The sequence below is a fragment of the Oncorhynchus keta genome, chromosome 24 (genome assembly GCF_023373465.1).
Source record: "Oncorhynchus keta strain PuntledgeMale-10-30-2019 chromosome 24, Oket_V2, whole genome shotgun sequence".
Classification (NCBI taxonomy): Eukaryota; Metazoa; Chordata; class Actinopteri; order Salmoniformes; family Salmonidae; genus Oncorhynchus; species Oncorhynchus keta.
The window spans coordinates 11,103,596-11,121,632 of NC_068444.1; positions in this window are offsets into that span (position 1 = coordinate 11,103,596).

Here is an 18,037-nt window from a genome sequence, read left to right on the forward strand (position 1 = left end):
GAGCTCTGTTAGAATAGTGAGCTCTGTTAGGCTGTGGAATAGTGAGCTCTGTTAGAATAGTGAGCTCTGTTAGGCTGTGGAATAGTGAGCTCTGTTAGGCTGTAGAGTAGTGACCTCTGTTAGGCTGTGTAATAGTGAGCTCTGTTAGGCTGTAGAGTAGTGACCTCTGTTAGGCTGTGGAACAGTGAGCTCTGTTAGGCTGTGGAAAAGTGAGCCCTGTTAGGCTGTTGAATAGTGTGACCACACAGACAGTGTGGTGAAGAAGGCACAACATCAGGAGGCTGAAGAAATTTGGTTTGGCCCCTAAGACACTCACAAACTTTTACAGATGCATCCTGTTGGGTTGTGTCACCTCCTGGTATGGCAACTGAACCACCCGGAACTGCAGGGCTGAACCACCCGGAACTGCAGGGCTCTCCAGAGATTGGTACGGTCTGCCCAATGCATCACCGGGGTCAAACTACCTGCCCTCCAGGACACCTACAGAACCAGAGGAAGGCCAAAAAATATCATCAATGACATTATCCACCATCTTCTAGAAGGCGAGGTCAGTACAGGTGCAACAAAGTGGGACCTAGAGACTGAAAAACAGATTCTATTTCAAGGCCATTAGACTGTAAAATAGCCAGTGGTGGAAAAAGTACTCAATTGTCATGCTTGAGTAAAAGTAATGATACCTTAATAGAAAATTACTGAAGTAAAAGTAAAAGTCACCCAGTAAAATAATACTTGAGTAAAAGTCTAAAAGTATTTGGTTTTAAATATACTTAACTATCAAAAGTAAAAGTATGAATAATTTAAAATACCTTATGTTAAGCAAACTAGATGGTAGAATTTTCTTGTTTTTGTCATTTACGGATAGCCCGGGACACACTCCAACATTACATTTACATTACATTTAAGTCATTTAGCAGACGCTCTTATCCAGAGCGACTTACAAATTGGTGCATACACCTTATGACAACCAGTGGAACAGCCACTTGCATCTAAATCTTGTTGGGGGAGAAGGGGGGTGAGAAGGATTACTTACCCTTACTTACCCTATCCTAGGTATTCCTTGAAGAGGTGGGGTTTCAGGTGTCTCCGGAAGGTGGTGATTGACTCCGCTGTCCTGGCGTCGTGAGGGAGTTTGTTCCACCATTGGGGGGCCAGGGCAGCGAACAGTTTTGACTGGGCTGAGCGGGAACTGTACTTCCTCAGTGGTAGGGAGGCGAGCAGGCCAGAGGTGGATGAACGCAGTGCCCTTGTTTGGGTGTAGGGCCTGATCAGAGCCTGGAGGTACTGAGGTGCCGTTCCCCTCACAGCTCCGTAGGCGAGCACCATGGTCTTGTAGCGGATGCGAGCTTCAACTGGAAGCCAGTGGAGAGAGCGGAGGAGCGGGGTGACGTGAGAGAACTTGGGAAGGTTGAACACCAGACGGGCTGCGGCGTTCTGGATGAGTTGTAGGGGTTTAATGGCACAGGCAGGGAGCCCAGCCAACAGCGAGTTGCAGTAATCAAGACGGGAGATGACAAGTGCCTGGATTAGGACCTGCGCCGCTTCCTGTGTGAGGCAGGGTCGTACTCTGCGGATGTTGTAGAGCATGAACCTACAGGAACGGGACACCGCCTTGATGTTAGTTGAGAACGTCAGGGTGTTGTCCAGGATCACGCCAAGGTTCTTAGCGCTCTGGGAGGAGGACACAATGGAGTTGTCAACCGTGATGGCGAGATCATGGAACGGGCAGTCCTTCCCCCGGGAGGAAGAGGAGCTCCGTCTTGCTGAGGTTCAGCTTGAGGTGGTGATCCGTCATCCACACTGATATGTCTGCCAGACATGCAGAGATGCGATTCGCCACCTGGTCATCAGAAGGGGAAAGGAGAAGATTAATTGTGTGTCGTCTGCATAGCAATGATAGGAGAGACCATGTGAGGTTATGACAGAGCCAAGTGACTTGGTGTATAGCGAGAATAAGAGAGGGCCTAGAACAGAGCCCTGGGGGACACCAGTGGTGAGAGCGCGTGGTGAGGAGACAGATTCTCGCCACGCCACCTGGTAGGAGCGACCTGTCAGGTAGGACGCAATCCAAGCGTGGGCCGCGCCGGAGATGCCCAACTCGGAGAGGGTGGAGAGGAGGATCTGATGGTTCACAGTATCGAAGGCAGCCGATAGGTCTAGAAGGATGAGAGCAGAGGAGAGAGAGTTAGCTTTAGCAGTGCGGAGCGCCTCCGTGATACAGAGAAGAGCAGTCTCAGTTGAATGACTAGTCTTGAAACCTGACTGATTTGGATCAAGAAGGTCATTCTGAGAGAGATAGCGGTAGAGCTGGCCAAGGACGGCACGCTCAAGAGTTTTGGAGAGAAAAGAGAGAAGGGATACTGGTCTGTAGTTGTTGACATCGGAGGGATCGAGTGTAGGTTTTTTTTTTTTTTTTTTTTCAGAAGGGGTGCAACTCTCGCTCTCTTGAAGACGGGAGGGACGTAGCCAGTGGTCAGGGATGAGTTGATGAGCGAGGTGAGGTAAGGGAGAAGGTCTCCGGAAATGGTCTGGAGAAGAGAGGAGGGGATAGGGTCAAGCGGGCAGGTTGTTGGGCGGCCGGCCGTCACAAGACGCGAGATTTCATCTGGAGAGAGAGGGGAGAAAGAGGTCAGAGCATAGGGTAGGGCAGTGTGAGCAGAACCAGCGGTGTCGTTTGACTTAGCAAACGAGGATCGGATGTCATCGACCTTCTTTTCAAAATGGTTGACGAAGTCATCTGCAGAGAGGGAGGAGGGAGGGGGGAGGATTCAGGAGGGAGGAGAAGGTGGCAAAGAGCTTCCTAGGGTTAGAGGCAGATGCTTGGAATTTAGAATGGTAGAAAGTGGCTTTAGCAGCAGAGACAGAGGAGGAAAATGTAGAGAGGAGGGAGTGAAAGGATGCCAGGTCCGCAGGGAGGCGAGTTTTCCTCCATTTCCGCTCGGCTGCCCGGAGCCAGACATCATTCGCAAACCATGCATTTGTGTTTAGTGAGTCCCCCAGATCAGAGAAAGTAGGGATGACAAGGTAGGTCCTGTTGATAGGTGTGTGAATTGGACCATTTTCTGTCCTGCTAAGCATTCAAAATGTAACGAGTACTTTTGGGTGTCAGGGAAAATGTAAGGCGTAAAAAGTACATTATTGTATTTAGGAATGTAGTGAAGTGAAAGTAGAAGTTGTCAAAAATATAAATAGTAAAGTGAAATACAGATACCCAAAAAACTACTTAAGTAGTACTGTAAAGTTTTTTAAAAACTTAAGTACCGTACTTTACACCCCTGAAAATAGCCATCACTAGCCGGCCACCAACCAGTTACTCAACCCTACACCTTAGAGGCTGCTGCCCTATGTACATAGACATGGAATCACTGATCACTTTAATAATGGAACACTGATCACTTTAATAATGGAACACTGATCACTTTAATAATGGAACACTGGTCACTTTAATAATGGAACACGGGTCACTTTAATAATGGAACACTGGTCACTTTAATAATGGAACACTGGTCACTTTAATAATGGAACACTGGTCACTTTAATAATGGAACACTGGTCACTTTAATAATGGAACACTGGTCACTTTAATAATGGAACACTGGTCATTTTAATAATGGAACACTAATCACTTTAATAATGGAACACTGATCACTTTAATAATGGAACACTGGTCACTTTAATAATGGAACACTTGTTACTTTAAAATGGAACATTAGTCACTTTAATAATGGAACACTAATCACTATAATAATGGAACAATGATCACTTTAATAATGGAACACTGGTCACTTTAATAATGGAACATTAGTCACTTTAATAATGGAACACTGGTCACTTTAATAATGGAACATTAGTCACTTTAATAATGGAACACTGGTCACTTTATTAATGGAACACTGGTCACTTTAATAATGGAACACAGGTCACTTTAACCAGTTATGCATTAGGGGGCGCTATTAAAATTTTGGGATGAAAAATGTTCCCGTTTTAAACAAGATATTTTGTCACGAAAAGATGCTTGACTGCATATACTTGACAGCTTTGGAAAGAAAACACTCTGACGTTTCCAAATCTGCAATGATATTATCTGTGAGTGCCACAGAACTGATGCTACAGGCGAAACCAAGATGAAATTTCAAACAGGAAATGCCCCAGATTTTGGAGGCGCTTTATTCCAATGTCTCCTTATATGGCTGTGAATGCGCAAGGAATGGGCCTACACTTTCTGTCGTTTCCCCAAGGTGTCTGCAGCATTGTGACGTATTTGTAGGCATATCATTGCAAGATTGATTATGGTGGAAAATAAGTATATGGTCGCCTACAAACAAGCAAGATTTCTGGCTCTCACAGACCAACTTCTTAAGGATAGGGGGCAGTATTTCCCCTTTGGATGAATTGCGTGCCCATAGTGAACTGCATCAAAATCTGTCCTAAATTGCTAATATATGCATACTATTATTATTATTGGATAGAAAACACTCTGAAGCTTCTAAAACCGTTTGGATTATGTATGTGAGTTTAACAGAACTCACAGGGCAGGCAATCTTCCAAACTAGTTTTGTAATCCTGAAAGTTGGGGCAACTTTGACGTCATCGCCCTCTCCCTTCCCAACAAGTTATGGATCTGGAAACACTTCCTATGGCTTCCACTAGATGTCCTCATTCAGTAGAAAGTGGAATGGAGCATATGCTGTGAACTTTGACCTGAAGATTGATTCTGCACTTAGTTTGACCAGTTTCGTCGACCTGTAATATGTAATTTGGAAGTTTTGATGCACAATTATTCTGGACCAGAAGTCATTTTTTGGGCATTTGAGCTGAAAGTGTTAGCAGATGCTGCTACATGGACACTAGAATAGAACATTCGGAAACAAAACAATTTATTGTTGAAGTAGGACTCCTTGCACTACATTCTGATCGAAGACCATCAAAGGTAAGGGAATATTTATGTTGTAATTTTCTATTTCTGTTGACTCCAACATAGCGGAGAAATATTTTTACGTCTGAGCGCCGTCTCAGATTATTGCATGGTAGGCTAATTCCGTAACGTTAAAAAAATGTGACACAGCGGTTGCATTAAGAACCAGTGTATCTTTCTAATTATATGTAGAACATGTATCTTTAGTCAAAGTTTATGATGAGTATTTCTGTTATCTGGCGTAGCTTTCTATAATTTCTGGAGAATTTTCTGAACATGGTGTCAATGTAAACCGAGAATTATGGATATAAAATTCATATTATCGAACAAAACATAAATGTACTGTGTAACATATCATATGACTGTCATCTGAAGAAGATTTTCAAAAGGTTAGTGAATGATTTTTGTTTTAATCCTGCTTTTGTGATTGTATCTTTTGTTCTACAAAATGGCTGCCTATTGTCTTTGTTTTGGTGATGGTCTAACATAAATATGTGCTACGTTTTCGCTGTGAAACATTTTAAAAATCTGACACGCTGGGTAGATGAACAAGGTGTTTATCTTTCATTTGAGGTATTGGACTTGTTAATGTGTGGAGGTTAAATATTTCGAGTAATAGTTTTGCATTCCCTGCGCCACCGGTTCAGCTGAACGGGGGGGTAGTTCCCGCATGGGAACCCATAGGCACAACAGATCCTACAATGTGATTTTTTGGATTTTCTTTCTTCTCATTTTGTCTGAAATAGTTGAAGTGTACCTATGATGACAATTACAGGCCTTTCCCATCTTTTTAAGTGGGAGAACTTGCACAATTGGTCGCTGACTTTTTTGCCCCGCTGTATATGTCACGACTCCCATCTGTTCGGGCGGCGCTCGATGGTCGTCGTCGCCGGTGTACTAGCTGCCACCGATCTCTTTTTCCTTTAAGTTTCGTTTTGTCTTATTGGTTTCACCTGTTCCCTGTTTCGGTTCTTGATTTATGTCCATTTAAGCCTGGTCCATCTAGGTTTTGTGCGGGATTGTTTCTCTGTAAAAAAAAGGGCCACCCAATTACCACCTCATCGACAAGGGAATTGCGCGATAAACCTCCTGGAAAACGCTGCACTGGACATGGTAACGGGATGGCAGGCAGAGCACTCCTCGTTCACCCCAGGTGAGTCAGCACCAGACTCACCCAGATCTCCCGGTTGGCCATATGTTCTTACTAATTCATTTTTCTGAGTTTTCTCCCTCTCTACAGCATAAGGCGCAGGTCGATTCAGGTGTAGCTGGGAACTTTATGGATCGCGGGCTTGCGTTAAGGCTATTGATTTCCCCTGGTGCCGCTAGACCAACCCTTCCCCGTGCACTCCTTAGATCCTGCTCCCATTAGGGTCAGGGCTGGTTGGGGAGGCCACGGTGCCACTGGACATGGTAACGCAGGGGGATCATGAGGATATAAGGATTGATTCGCCTGCGTCTCCAGTGGTGCTGGCTGGCTAATCCCTGGTTGGCTAATCACAATCCTGAGAATTTATGGAGACAGGGTGCTCTCAGAAGGTGGTCAGAGGAGTGTTCAGGCAGGTGCATAGGAGTTTCCATCGGTGCGACGATGGTGGAGAGTCCAGACTAGGTTTCCACTGTGCGCATTCCCTCTGAATATGCCAATATGGCTATCGCCTTCTGTAAAAAGAGGACGACCCAATTACCACCTCATTGACGAGGGAATTGCGCAATAACCCTCCTGGAAAACGCTGCACTTCCCAGGAGTCACGTGTACCCGTTGTCCCAGGAGGAGACAGTGGAGATGGAGACATACGTCACTGAATCTCTGGGACAGGGGTACATTTGGCCCTCCACGTCACCCGTCTCCTCAAGCTTATTTTTTTGTGAAGAAAAGGGAGGGAGGTCTGCGTCCGTGCATTGATTATAGAGGTCTAAATTCCATCACAGTGGGGTTTAGTTACCCACTACCTCTCATCGCCATGGCAGTGGAATCGGTGGCGTGTTTCTTCACAATACTGGACCTTAGGAGTGCATATAATTTGGTGCGTATCCAGGAGGGAGATGAGTGGAAGATCGCATGCAATCACAGCGCTCGGGCGCGCCACCAAAGCTCTGACCCTGCGGTTTCTTCTCGATGAAGCTCGGACCCGCCGGAGCAGAACTATGACGTGGGGGACCGGGAGTTGTTAGCTGTAGTCAAGGCTCTGAAGGTGCGGAGACATTGGCTTGAGGGGGCCAAGCACCCTTTCCTCATCTGGACTGACCATTGAAATCTAGAGTACATCCGGGCAGCGAGGAGATTTAATCCGCGTCAGGCCAGGTGGGCTATGTTCTTCGTCCAATTTTTGGTAGCGGGCTGTGTCAGTGGCACTGTATTGTCCTCAAAGCGAGCAAAGAAGTTGTTTAGTCTGTCTGGGGGCAAGACATCCTGGTCCGCGACGGGGCTGGTTTTCTTTTGTATTCCGTGATTTACTGTAGACCCTGCCACATACCTCTTGTGTCTGAGCCGTTGAACTGCGACTCTACTTTGTCTCTATACTGACGCTTAGCTTGTTTGATTGCCTTGCGGAGGGAATAGCTACACTTTTTGTATTCGGTCATGTTTCCGGTCACCTTGCCCTGGTTAAAAGCAGTGGTTCGCGCTTTCAGTTTCGCACGAATGCTGCCACCAATCCACGGTTTCTGGTTGGGGAATGTTTTAATAGTTGTTGTGGGTGCGACATTGCCAATGCACTTGCTAATAAACTCGCTCACCGAATCAGCATATTCGTCAATGTTGTTGTTTGACGCAATGCGGAACATATCCCAATCCATGTGATCGAAGCAATCTTGAAGCGTGGAATCAGATTGGTCGGACCAGCATTGAACAGACCTGAGAGCGGGAGCTTCCTGTTTTAGTTTCTGTCTATAGGCTGGAAGCAACAAAATGGAGTTGTGATCAGATTTTTTGAAAGGAGGGCGAGGGAGGGCCTGATATGCGTTGCGGAAGTTAGAATAATAATGATCGAGGGTTTTACCAGCCCTGGTAGCACAATCAATATGCTGATAGAATTTAGGCAGTCTTGTTTTCAGATTAGCCTTGTTAAAATCCCCAGCTACAATGAATGCAGCCTCAGGATATGTGGTTTACAGTTTACATAGAGTCAAATAAAGTTTGTTTAGGGCCATCGATGTGTCTGCTTGGGGGAATATTTGCGGCTGTGATTATAATCGAAGAGAATTCTCTTTGTAGATAATGCGGTCGACATTTGATTGTGAGGAAGTCAGATGAACAGAAGGACTTGAGTTCCTCTATGTTGTTATGATCACACCACGTCTCGTTAATCATAAGGCATACCCCCCTCCCGTATTTAGCTAAGGTGTATGTAAACTTCCGACTTCAACTGTAGTTATAAGTTTGATTGAAGGCCTCAATCTGTCTTTTTGTCATCTAACTGATTGCTTCTAGAAAGAAAGATGCCACAGGGTCCAGAGTGGTGGATGAGGCCCCTGGCTTTGGGCCCTTTCCCTGGTTGACCGCTTCTGAGTGGGGGCGCCACAGCCCTCGCAGCTGAGCCATTCCTAGTCATACTGATATTGGTCTGCATTCTCTGAATGTGATTATGTCATTGCTTCATACTGTAGCTTTCCTGTTGACTCTGTATTTACCCGGCAGATGTCTACGAGAGAGAGAGAGATGTCAAACAATTGTGAAATAATACATTTAGACGAATGGGCGACGGGTAGAGTTTGCCTCGACTTTCACCTCGCACTTGTCCTCTGTTGGATTGTGGGTATACAGCACGACACCGGTCTTGGACGGCTAATGTGGAGCCTATATTCAAGATGGACTGGAGTGTCAGAACGGTTTATTCCATATTTAATCCAATACTACAAAATGCAATAAAAAAATAAAAAAGATTGACGTAACACCAATAATTGAATGTTTACTTTCGACACTTGAGGGGATGAAAGATTTTTCACACAGGAATTTTCTTTTTCTATTAACATGCTTGAAATCAGATCCAAGTTTAAGTGCATGTCTCAGGTTTTGCTGAGGAATTATGAATTATTGCCAGTTAGAAAAAGATACTCCCACAACCTTTTCAGTGTTTGTTTATTCAAGTTTGTAACTTGGTACCAGACACAGCCAGGGGGTAAAGGAGAGGTCAACACTTCAAACTGAACAACAGAGGTATGTAGACCTGGGGCATTGGTCTCCAACCTGGTCAGGCCAGCAGTATAAGACCGTTTCATCCTGACCCCTATAGAGAATAAGCCAAAGGCCAAAATAAGAACTTGACTGAGAATAACACTCTGTAGATGCTTTTCTGACAGCACATAGCCTATGTTAAACAAGACCACATATCTTCTCATTTGTTTCTAACTACATAAGTATGATAGAAGTTTGTGTCATGTGTCAAACTCATGGTATCGTCCCTCGTTCAAAATAACAAGACATGAGATGTGTTTATTATTACAGCATCTACCTCAGACTCTTTCAGCAACAAGAGTGTCTGGAGAGATTTCACGTCATCTTGCTTTTTACCACCAGTAAAATAAAACTCTATGGCAGGCGGCTTGCACCTGAAATTAAGCACTCAGTCACGGTATTTGAACATTTTCCACATCAGCCCCTTCATTCTCCTTATTCTCCACATGCATCCCCCATCACAGCTATTCTTTCCACTCATTCACTGTCAGAATGAAAGAAGAAGCCCCGCGTCCAGCATTCTGTGGTGAAAATGGACTCATGTCTGGGTTTCGAATTTGGTAACCTACTAAAAGTTACAAGTAGATTTTTTTGTGTCTTCATCGTAGATTCAAGAACACTGATTGCACTGTGACTGGTACGCCTATCGAATGAGTGTGGCAATTGTTTGATATGCAACTTTTGAATTTAAATAGCTACATTTGTTTGAGATTTCAACAAATGTTCAGATTCAATACATTTAAATATTGAACCATATAGAGGACAACTTCCTCATGAAATAGGGGGAAAATGCAGCTGGATATCCTGACAATATTAGATAATACACTGCTCAAAAAAATAAAAAGAACACTAAAATAACATGAATGAATGAATGAAATATTCTTATTAAATACTTTTTTCTTTACATAGTTGAATGTGCTGACAACAAAATCACACAAAAATTATCAATGGAAATCATATTTATCAACTCATGGAGGTCTGGATTTGGAGTCACACTCAAAATTAAAGTGGAAAACCACACTACAGGCTGATCCAACTTTGATGTATTGTCCTTAAAACAAGTCAAAATGAGGCTCAGTAGTGTGTGTGGCCTCCACGTGCCTGTACGACCTCCCTATTACGCCTGGGCATGCTCCTGATGAGGTGGCGGATGGTCTCCTGAGGGATCTCCTCCCAGACCTGGACTAAAGCATCCGCCAACTCCTGGACAGTCTGTGGTGCAACGTGGCGTTGGTGGATGGAGCGAGACATGATGTCCCAGATGTGCTCAATTGGATTCAGGTCTGGGGAACGGGCGGGCCAGTCCATAGCATCAATGCCTTCCTCTTGCAGGAACTGCTGACGCACTCCAGCCACATGAGGTCTAGCATTGTCTTGCATTAGGAGGAACCCAGGGCCAACCGCACCAGCATATGGTCTCACAAGGGGTCTGAGGATCTCATCTCGGTACCTAATGGCAGTCAGGCTGCCTCTGGCGAGCACATGGAGGGCTGTGCGGCCCCCCGAAGAAATGCCACCCCACACCATGACTGACCCACCGCCAAACCGGTCATGCTGGAGGATGTTGCAGGCAGTAGAATGTTCACCACTGCGTTTCCAGACTCTGTCACGTCTGTCACATGTGCTCAGTGTGAACCTGCTTTCATCTGTGAAGAGCACAGGGCGCCAGTGGCGAATTTGCCAATCTTGGTGTTCTCTGGCAAATGCCTAACGTCCTGCACGGTGTTGGGCTGTAGGCTCAACCCCCACCTGTGGACGTCGGGCCCTCATACCACCCTCATGGAGTCTGTTTCTGACCGTTTGAGCAGACACATGCACATTTGTGGCCTGCTGGAGGTCATTTTGCAGGACTCTGGCAATGCTCCTCCTGCTCCTCCTTGCACAAAGGCGGAGGTAGCGGTCCTGCTGCTGGGTTGTTGCCCTCCTACGGCCTCCTCCACATTTCCTGATGTACTGGCCTGTCTCCTGGTAGCGCCTCCATGCTCTGGAAACTACACTGACAGACAAGGCAAACCTTCTTGCCACAGCTCGCATTGATGTGTTATCCTGGATGAGCTGCACTACCTGAGCCACTTGTGTGGGTTGTAGACTCCATCTCATGCTACCACTAGAGTGAAAGAACCGCCAGCATTCAAAAGTGACCAAAACATCAGCCAGGAAGCATAGGAACTGAGAAGTGCGCTTCTGGACAACATGAATCAGGTTTTTGATACAAGGGGGCTGGTGCGGATTCAATGCAGTAAAATATTTTCCTTCCGAATACAGTGGGGTGCGGGATTATTGGATCTCTTGATAAAGATGAGCCAGCAATTGAAAAAAAAAATTATTGGATCCCCTGTTTCCAATACGCCAGCACCTTCCCCTTGCGAGGATTACGACACTGAGTCTTTTTCCTCAAATGTTTTATGAGATTAGAAAAACACATTGGGAGGGATCTTTCCAGATCCTTGATATCCTTCATCTGCGTTTATGTACTGCACTTTTGAATTCAAACTACAGGTTTTCAATGATGTACAAGTCAATGGTGTTCAAGCCATTGCAAAATGTGGATTCTGTGGTCAATTAACAATTCAACTCCTGCGCCTCAGTACCCTCCTCCATATGTGACCAATGAGCAGCCATTTTAGAGGGGGCCATGACTTTACATTTTTTAGCGATATTTCTATTTTCATTTAACAAGATGTCTGCCTCAAAACTTCTAGTGTTAACCATTTTTTTCTGCATTTTCACGGGTGCTTTGAGTTATTGTCTTGCTGGAAGATCCACTTGCAGAAAAGTTTCAGCCTCTTGGCAGAGGCAACCACATTTTTTTCTCCAAAATGTCCATGATGCCGTAGACCTTGCCGTTTTCTACAATCACTTTCATTTCAGAACCTTGATGTAATTTTTCAAAACTCTAGACACAAAACTCACAACCGATAATCAAAATGCACATTTCTCCTAACTCTGGTAACACTTTTTCCAGTTGCTTGGATACATTACACATAAAGCTAAGATCATTTGTTCATTGAACTAAAATCACCTGTTTAAAATGACAGAACTTAACATCAAAGTATTACCATTTCAAAATGAAATTCACACATTTACATCTGAGATGACTGTCTATTAATTAAATTACAATGATCTAACTATCAACTGATACAACTGCTCAAAATGACAAGTAACTGTTGCATTACTCTTAACTTCTTAAGGTATAGGGGGCAGCATTTTCACTTTTGGATAAATAGCGTGCTCAATTTCAACTTCCTGCTACTTATGCCAAAAATATAAGATATGCATATGATTAGTATATTTGGATAGAAAACACTCTGAAGTTTCTAAAACTGTTTGAATCATGTCGGTGAGTATAACAGAACTTATGTAGGAGGCAAAACCCAGAGGACTAACCATTCAGAATTTCTTTTAGGTCTCTGTTCACTGAATTCTCATTGGCAAACGATATTTTTTAGGAACTTGTTTTCAATTCCTACCGCTTCCACTGGATTCCGCTGGATGTCACCAATCTTTGGAATTTGGTTGAGGTTATTCATTTGTGCAATGAAGAAGTAGGGCCAATTAGGAACTGCGTAACACTGTTGAGAGTTGCGCAAGACTTAAAAAGTATCTTGGTTTGTCGTCTTCCTGTATTAAACACAGATAGACCCGTCTTCAATTTGATCGATTATTAACGTTTAATAAACATGCACCTGTGGAACGGTCGTTAAGACACTTACAGCTTACAGACGGTAGGACATTAAGGTCACAGTTATGAAAACTTAGGACACGAAAGAGGCCTTTTTACTGACTCTGAAAAACACTAAAAGAAAGATGCCCAGGGTCCCTGCTCATCTACTTGAACATGCCTTAGGCATGCTGCAAGGAGGCATGAGGACTGTAGATGTGGCCAGGGCAATGAATTGCAATGTCCGTATTGTGAAATGCCTAAGACAGCACTACAGGGAGACAGGAAGGACACCTGATCGTTCTCGCAGTGGCAGACCACGTGTAACAACACCTGCACAGGATCGGTACATCCGAACATCCCAGGTACAGGATGGCAACAACAACTGCCCGAGTTACACTAGGAACGCACAATCCCTCCATCAGTGCTCAGACTGTCCGCAATAGGCTGAGAGAGGCTGGACTGAGGACTTGTGGGCCTATTGTAAGGCAAGTCCTCACCAGACATCACCGGCAACAACGTTGCCTATGGGCACAAACCCACCGTCGCTGGACCAGACAGGACTGGCAAAAAGTGCTCTTCATTGATGAGTCGAGGTTTCGTCTCACCAGGGGTGATGGTTGGATTTGCGTTTATTATCGAAGGAATGAGCGTTACACCGAGGCCTGTACTCTGGAGCGGGATCGATTTGGAGGTGGAGGGTCCGTCATGGTCTGGGGCGGTGTGTTACAGCATCATCGGACTGAGCTTGTTGTCATTGCAGGCAATCTCAACGCTGTGCGTTACAGGGAAGACATCATCCTCCCTCATGTGGTACCCTTCCTGCAGGCTCATCCTGACATGACCCTCCAGCATGACAATGCCACCAGCCATACCGCTCGTTCTGTGCACTATTTCCTGCAAGACAGGAATATCAGTGTTCTGCCATGGCCAGCGAAGAGCCCAGATCTCAATCCCATTGGGACGTGTTGGATTGGAGGGTGAGGGCTAGGGCCATTCCCCCAGAAATGTCCGGGAACTTGCAGGTGCCTTGGTGGACGAGTGGGGTAACATCTCACAGGAAGAACTGGCAAATCTGGTGCAGTCCATGAGGAGGAGATGCACTGCAGTAATTAATGCAAGTGGTGACCACACCAGATACTGACTGTTACTTTTGATTTTGATCCCCCCTTTGTTCAGGGACAAATTATTCAATTTCTGTTAGTCACATGTATGTGGAACTTGTTCAGTTTATGTCTCAGTTGTTAAAATCTTATGTTCATCCAAAATTCAAACATGTTAAGTTTGCTGAAAATAAACGCAGTTGACAGTGAAAAGACGTTTCTTTTTTTGCTGAATTTATAATGACACAGCGATAATGTGGAGCCGGCAGGCGATCCAGGTCACAATAGAGGTCAAGCAGTGGGAGGAGGAAGACGAGGAAGTTGTGGTGGTCAAAGGAATGGCAGGGGACAAGCACCCCTTCTGAGACGTGGTCGTGGGCCTCGTTTGAGAGGTGTGGGGAAATGTGGTAGAGGACAAGGCCACGGACCAAGGCAGCGGAAAGAATAGCAAAGAGTGTCCAAGTAAATCCGAGCAATAGTTGTACACCATGTTGTAAATCATGGCATAACAATGACTGAGGTAGCTACAATGATTCAACCAAACCTCAGAAGATCAACCGTGGCCTCAAACATCAGATCTTTCCACAATGAGAACCGGTAAGTCTTCACCATGCACTAGACATTAGGCAACTCTCAATTGTCAAATGACTGTATACTGCATGCCAATGTGTACCACAGAGTAGGTGATGCGACTAAATTTGTTCTTCCTGTAATTTACCCTGCAGAATTGAGACTTGGCCAAATAGGGGAGGCGGAAGCAAAATTCTGACTGACCAACAAGAGTGGGCTGTGGTCAATTTGGTTTGGGCCAGAAATGATATTCGCCTTACAGAAATTCGGCAGCACATCTTGTACAATGATGACAAGTTCAACAATGTGGAAGCTATAAGTTTGCTGACTATTGCAAGCATGCTGAAAAGGCACCAGGTGTCTCTAAAACAGCTATATCGTGTGCCTTTTGAAAGAAATGCAGACAGAGTGACGCAACTGAGGACTGAATATGAGGAGTATGTTCAGGTATGTTCCGTTTCTAGATGCCTGTTGTGAAAAATTCCCTAAAGATTCTACATCATCGTAGTCAGTAATTATCTTTCCAAAATGTATTTTTAGAGGTTGGTAGAGCTGGATGCTGACGAAAACTATCACAAATTCCTATTTTTGGATGAGGCAGGTTTCAACCTGGCCAAGACAAGGAGGAGAGGTAGGAATTCATTGGCCAGCGGGCAACCATCCAAGTACCTGGACAACGTAGGGCCAACATCACCATATGTGCGGCTATATCAGAAGATGGTGTGGTGGGACGCAGACCTCGTATTGGATCATATAATGCAGGTCTCCTTGTAACCTTCCTTGATGAGCTAAATCAGGTCTGTAGGGGTGATGGGGTGACCTATGTCATTGTGTGGGATAATGTCAGGTTCCACCATGCTCAAATGGTGCAAGCATGGTTTCAGGCCCATCCACAATTCACCACCCTGTACTTACCCCCATACTCTCCTTCCCTTAACCCGATTGAGGAATGTTTCTCCACATGGAAGTGGAAGGTATATGATAGGCGCCCTCACGAACAAGCCATCCGTCTCCAGGCCATGGATGATGCATCCAATGACATCACGGCGGACCAGTGTCAGGTTTGGATTCGATCAGGTTTGGCCCGAAGATTCTTCCCAAGATGTTTGGCCAATGAAAACATCCATTGTGATGTGGATGAGAACCTGTGGCCAAATCAACAAGAATCAACAAGGGTTGATGGAAATATAGAAATACAGTAATCAATATTTTGTTGACCTTTAACTCTTTTATTTTGTTGTAGCTTGTGATTTTATTGTATATCATCAATACATTTCAGATTTTGTTCAATGATTCCACTGTGTTTGTAGTATTCTCTCTACTAGTCCTTTTACAGTGATGTATTTACGTGTAGTACCATAATGAAACACATATTTAGTACTACAATATTTAATGATTGTACGAACAACTACACAGTGAAACTATCGGTATCTTGTGTGTGGGTGATCTAAATGAATGGTCCTATGGTATTTCATGATAAATGAGTTATTTGAACCAATGATTCTGCAAATGCAAGGTTTCTTTAAAGATATGAATCCACAATGTTACCTGTGATGACCATTTTGAGTTTTGTGTCTAGAGTTTTGAAAAATGGCCACAAGGATCTGAAATGAGTGCCAAAGTGAATGTAAAAAACTGTATCAAGGGCCCCAGGAGCGCTGGAAGCAAAATAGCACCATAACATCAAAGCTCCACCACCATACTGTACAGTAGGGATGAGGTATTTTTTGCTGACCACAGCCATACCTACACAAACAAAGGGAGAGTCTTTTTGACACCCCGCCTCTGTGGTTAGACTGTGTGTGTGTCTCAGTGTGTGTCTCTGTGCGTGTAGTGTGTGTGCTGTGTGTGTGGGTAATGAGGTCATGTTGTCCACGAACCCAGTCATCAATCAGGACAATGGACCGCTGCAGAACTCCCAGGGTTCAACCCTGGCTCGAGCCAATCAGAACTATGGGAATTAACCCACATACCGGTTTTTCCGTTGTATTTCCTACCATGCCCAGACTGTTAGATCTGGCCAACTAATACTGTTCCACCATTTTCCTGTGCTTGGTGGTGATTGTTTGCGAGTGGGAAATTAACAAAGAAAGTAACACCCAAAGAGAACAAAGAGAACGAACGGTTTATTTCCTGCAGCTGAAATATTAAGATATTGTTTTCGAGCTAGTAATATTTCATGGCTTTATGAAAACCCATGATTAAATACAAACAGAATGTGTGCCTAAAAAAGTCAGCAGTATAATCACTCTACTGCCTACCCCGAAAGCATTCTGACGTTGATGCACCCCTGAGCCTAAAACACATTTATTGCACTCTGTAAGAAAACATGAGGCAACAAGGCACAACTCCGTCCTCACCATGGGGCTGTGTAGCCTGCAAAGAATACCCTCTATACCTGTATTTCTCTCCTCCACCTGCAAGCAACACTGCGAGAGGAGGTTTAGTATCTTGGACAATATTCAATACTACCCTAAAAACAAATGGTTCTATATAGTGCCAAATAAGTGTTCTTTGGCTTGTAACCATAGCGGAACCCTTTATGATGCTACATGGAAGCTTTTTTGGAACGTTCTATCAACAACCATGCTCCTCAGGTTCTAAATGGACCCTATATGGTACAAAAAAATAAAAAAACTTTAATATACATTTAAATGGTAGTCATTTAGCAGATGCTCTTATCCAGAACGACGTACAGTTAGCACATTTCTCTTAAGATAGCTAGGTGGGACAACCACGTATGCGACCGGCCACCTCGATTCAGCCTTACTTTGCAAAATTTGAAGGTTACATTTGAGGTTAAATCATGCACTGCAGTTGAGGAACAATGGGAAAGTAATTCTGTTTTGAAAGTTGATACATTTGTAACCCCACTTTTGAGAAAATGTCCCTTGAATATTTTTGGTACACCTACTGGAGAACTATTCTTTGTTCTATTCTACACCTATTCAGCGTCATTCACATCCTCTTAAGCTTTAGCCCCACCCATCTCTTTAAGGATTCACATGTGATGCCATGTGCTAAACAGAGAGAGTAAGATAGTGCAGTAAACAACCAAAGATTTCAAGACTAAAAGTGGTGAAAGTAGTAGCCTACAATAAGGAAAAACTTCAGGTAAAAATACACTTTATCTCGTCCTTGGCCTATATTCTAATCTGACTTTGGTTCAGGTCATGTTGTTCTTCACATTACTGTCTCTGGTAAACACACACTATATCAAATAAAAGCTATGTTTATTTGTCACAGGATACAGAAGGTGTAAACGGTACAGTGAAATGGTTACTGGCACATTTGCATAGTAGCAATATCAAAAATAAAAAGTGTCCAGATAAAAATATGTTATAAATATATTATAATTATTAGATAATGCTTAGCCAAACACACTTGTTTAAATTGATGGGTCATGTGAAAGAAATGCTATAACCCCCAGCCACATCTAGCAAAGTGGACGGGTCACTATGGTCTAGACATGTACACATGTTCATGAAATTCAATAGATGGCCATCATCACCACCAGACACACACCTAACTTGATGGGTCAGGTAATCATGTGGTGAAGTGGAGTTTTTTGTTTAGACATGTAGCTAGCTAGCTAAACAATCAACCATAATCCC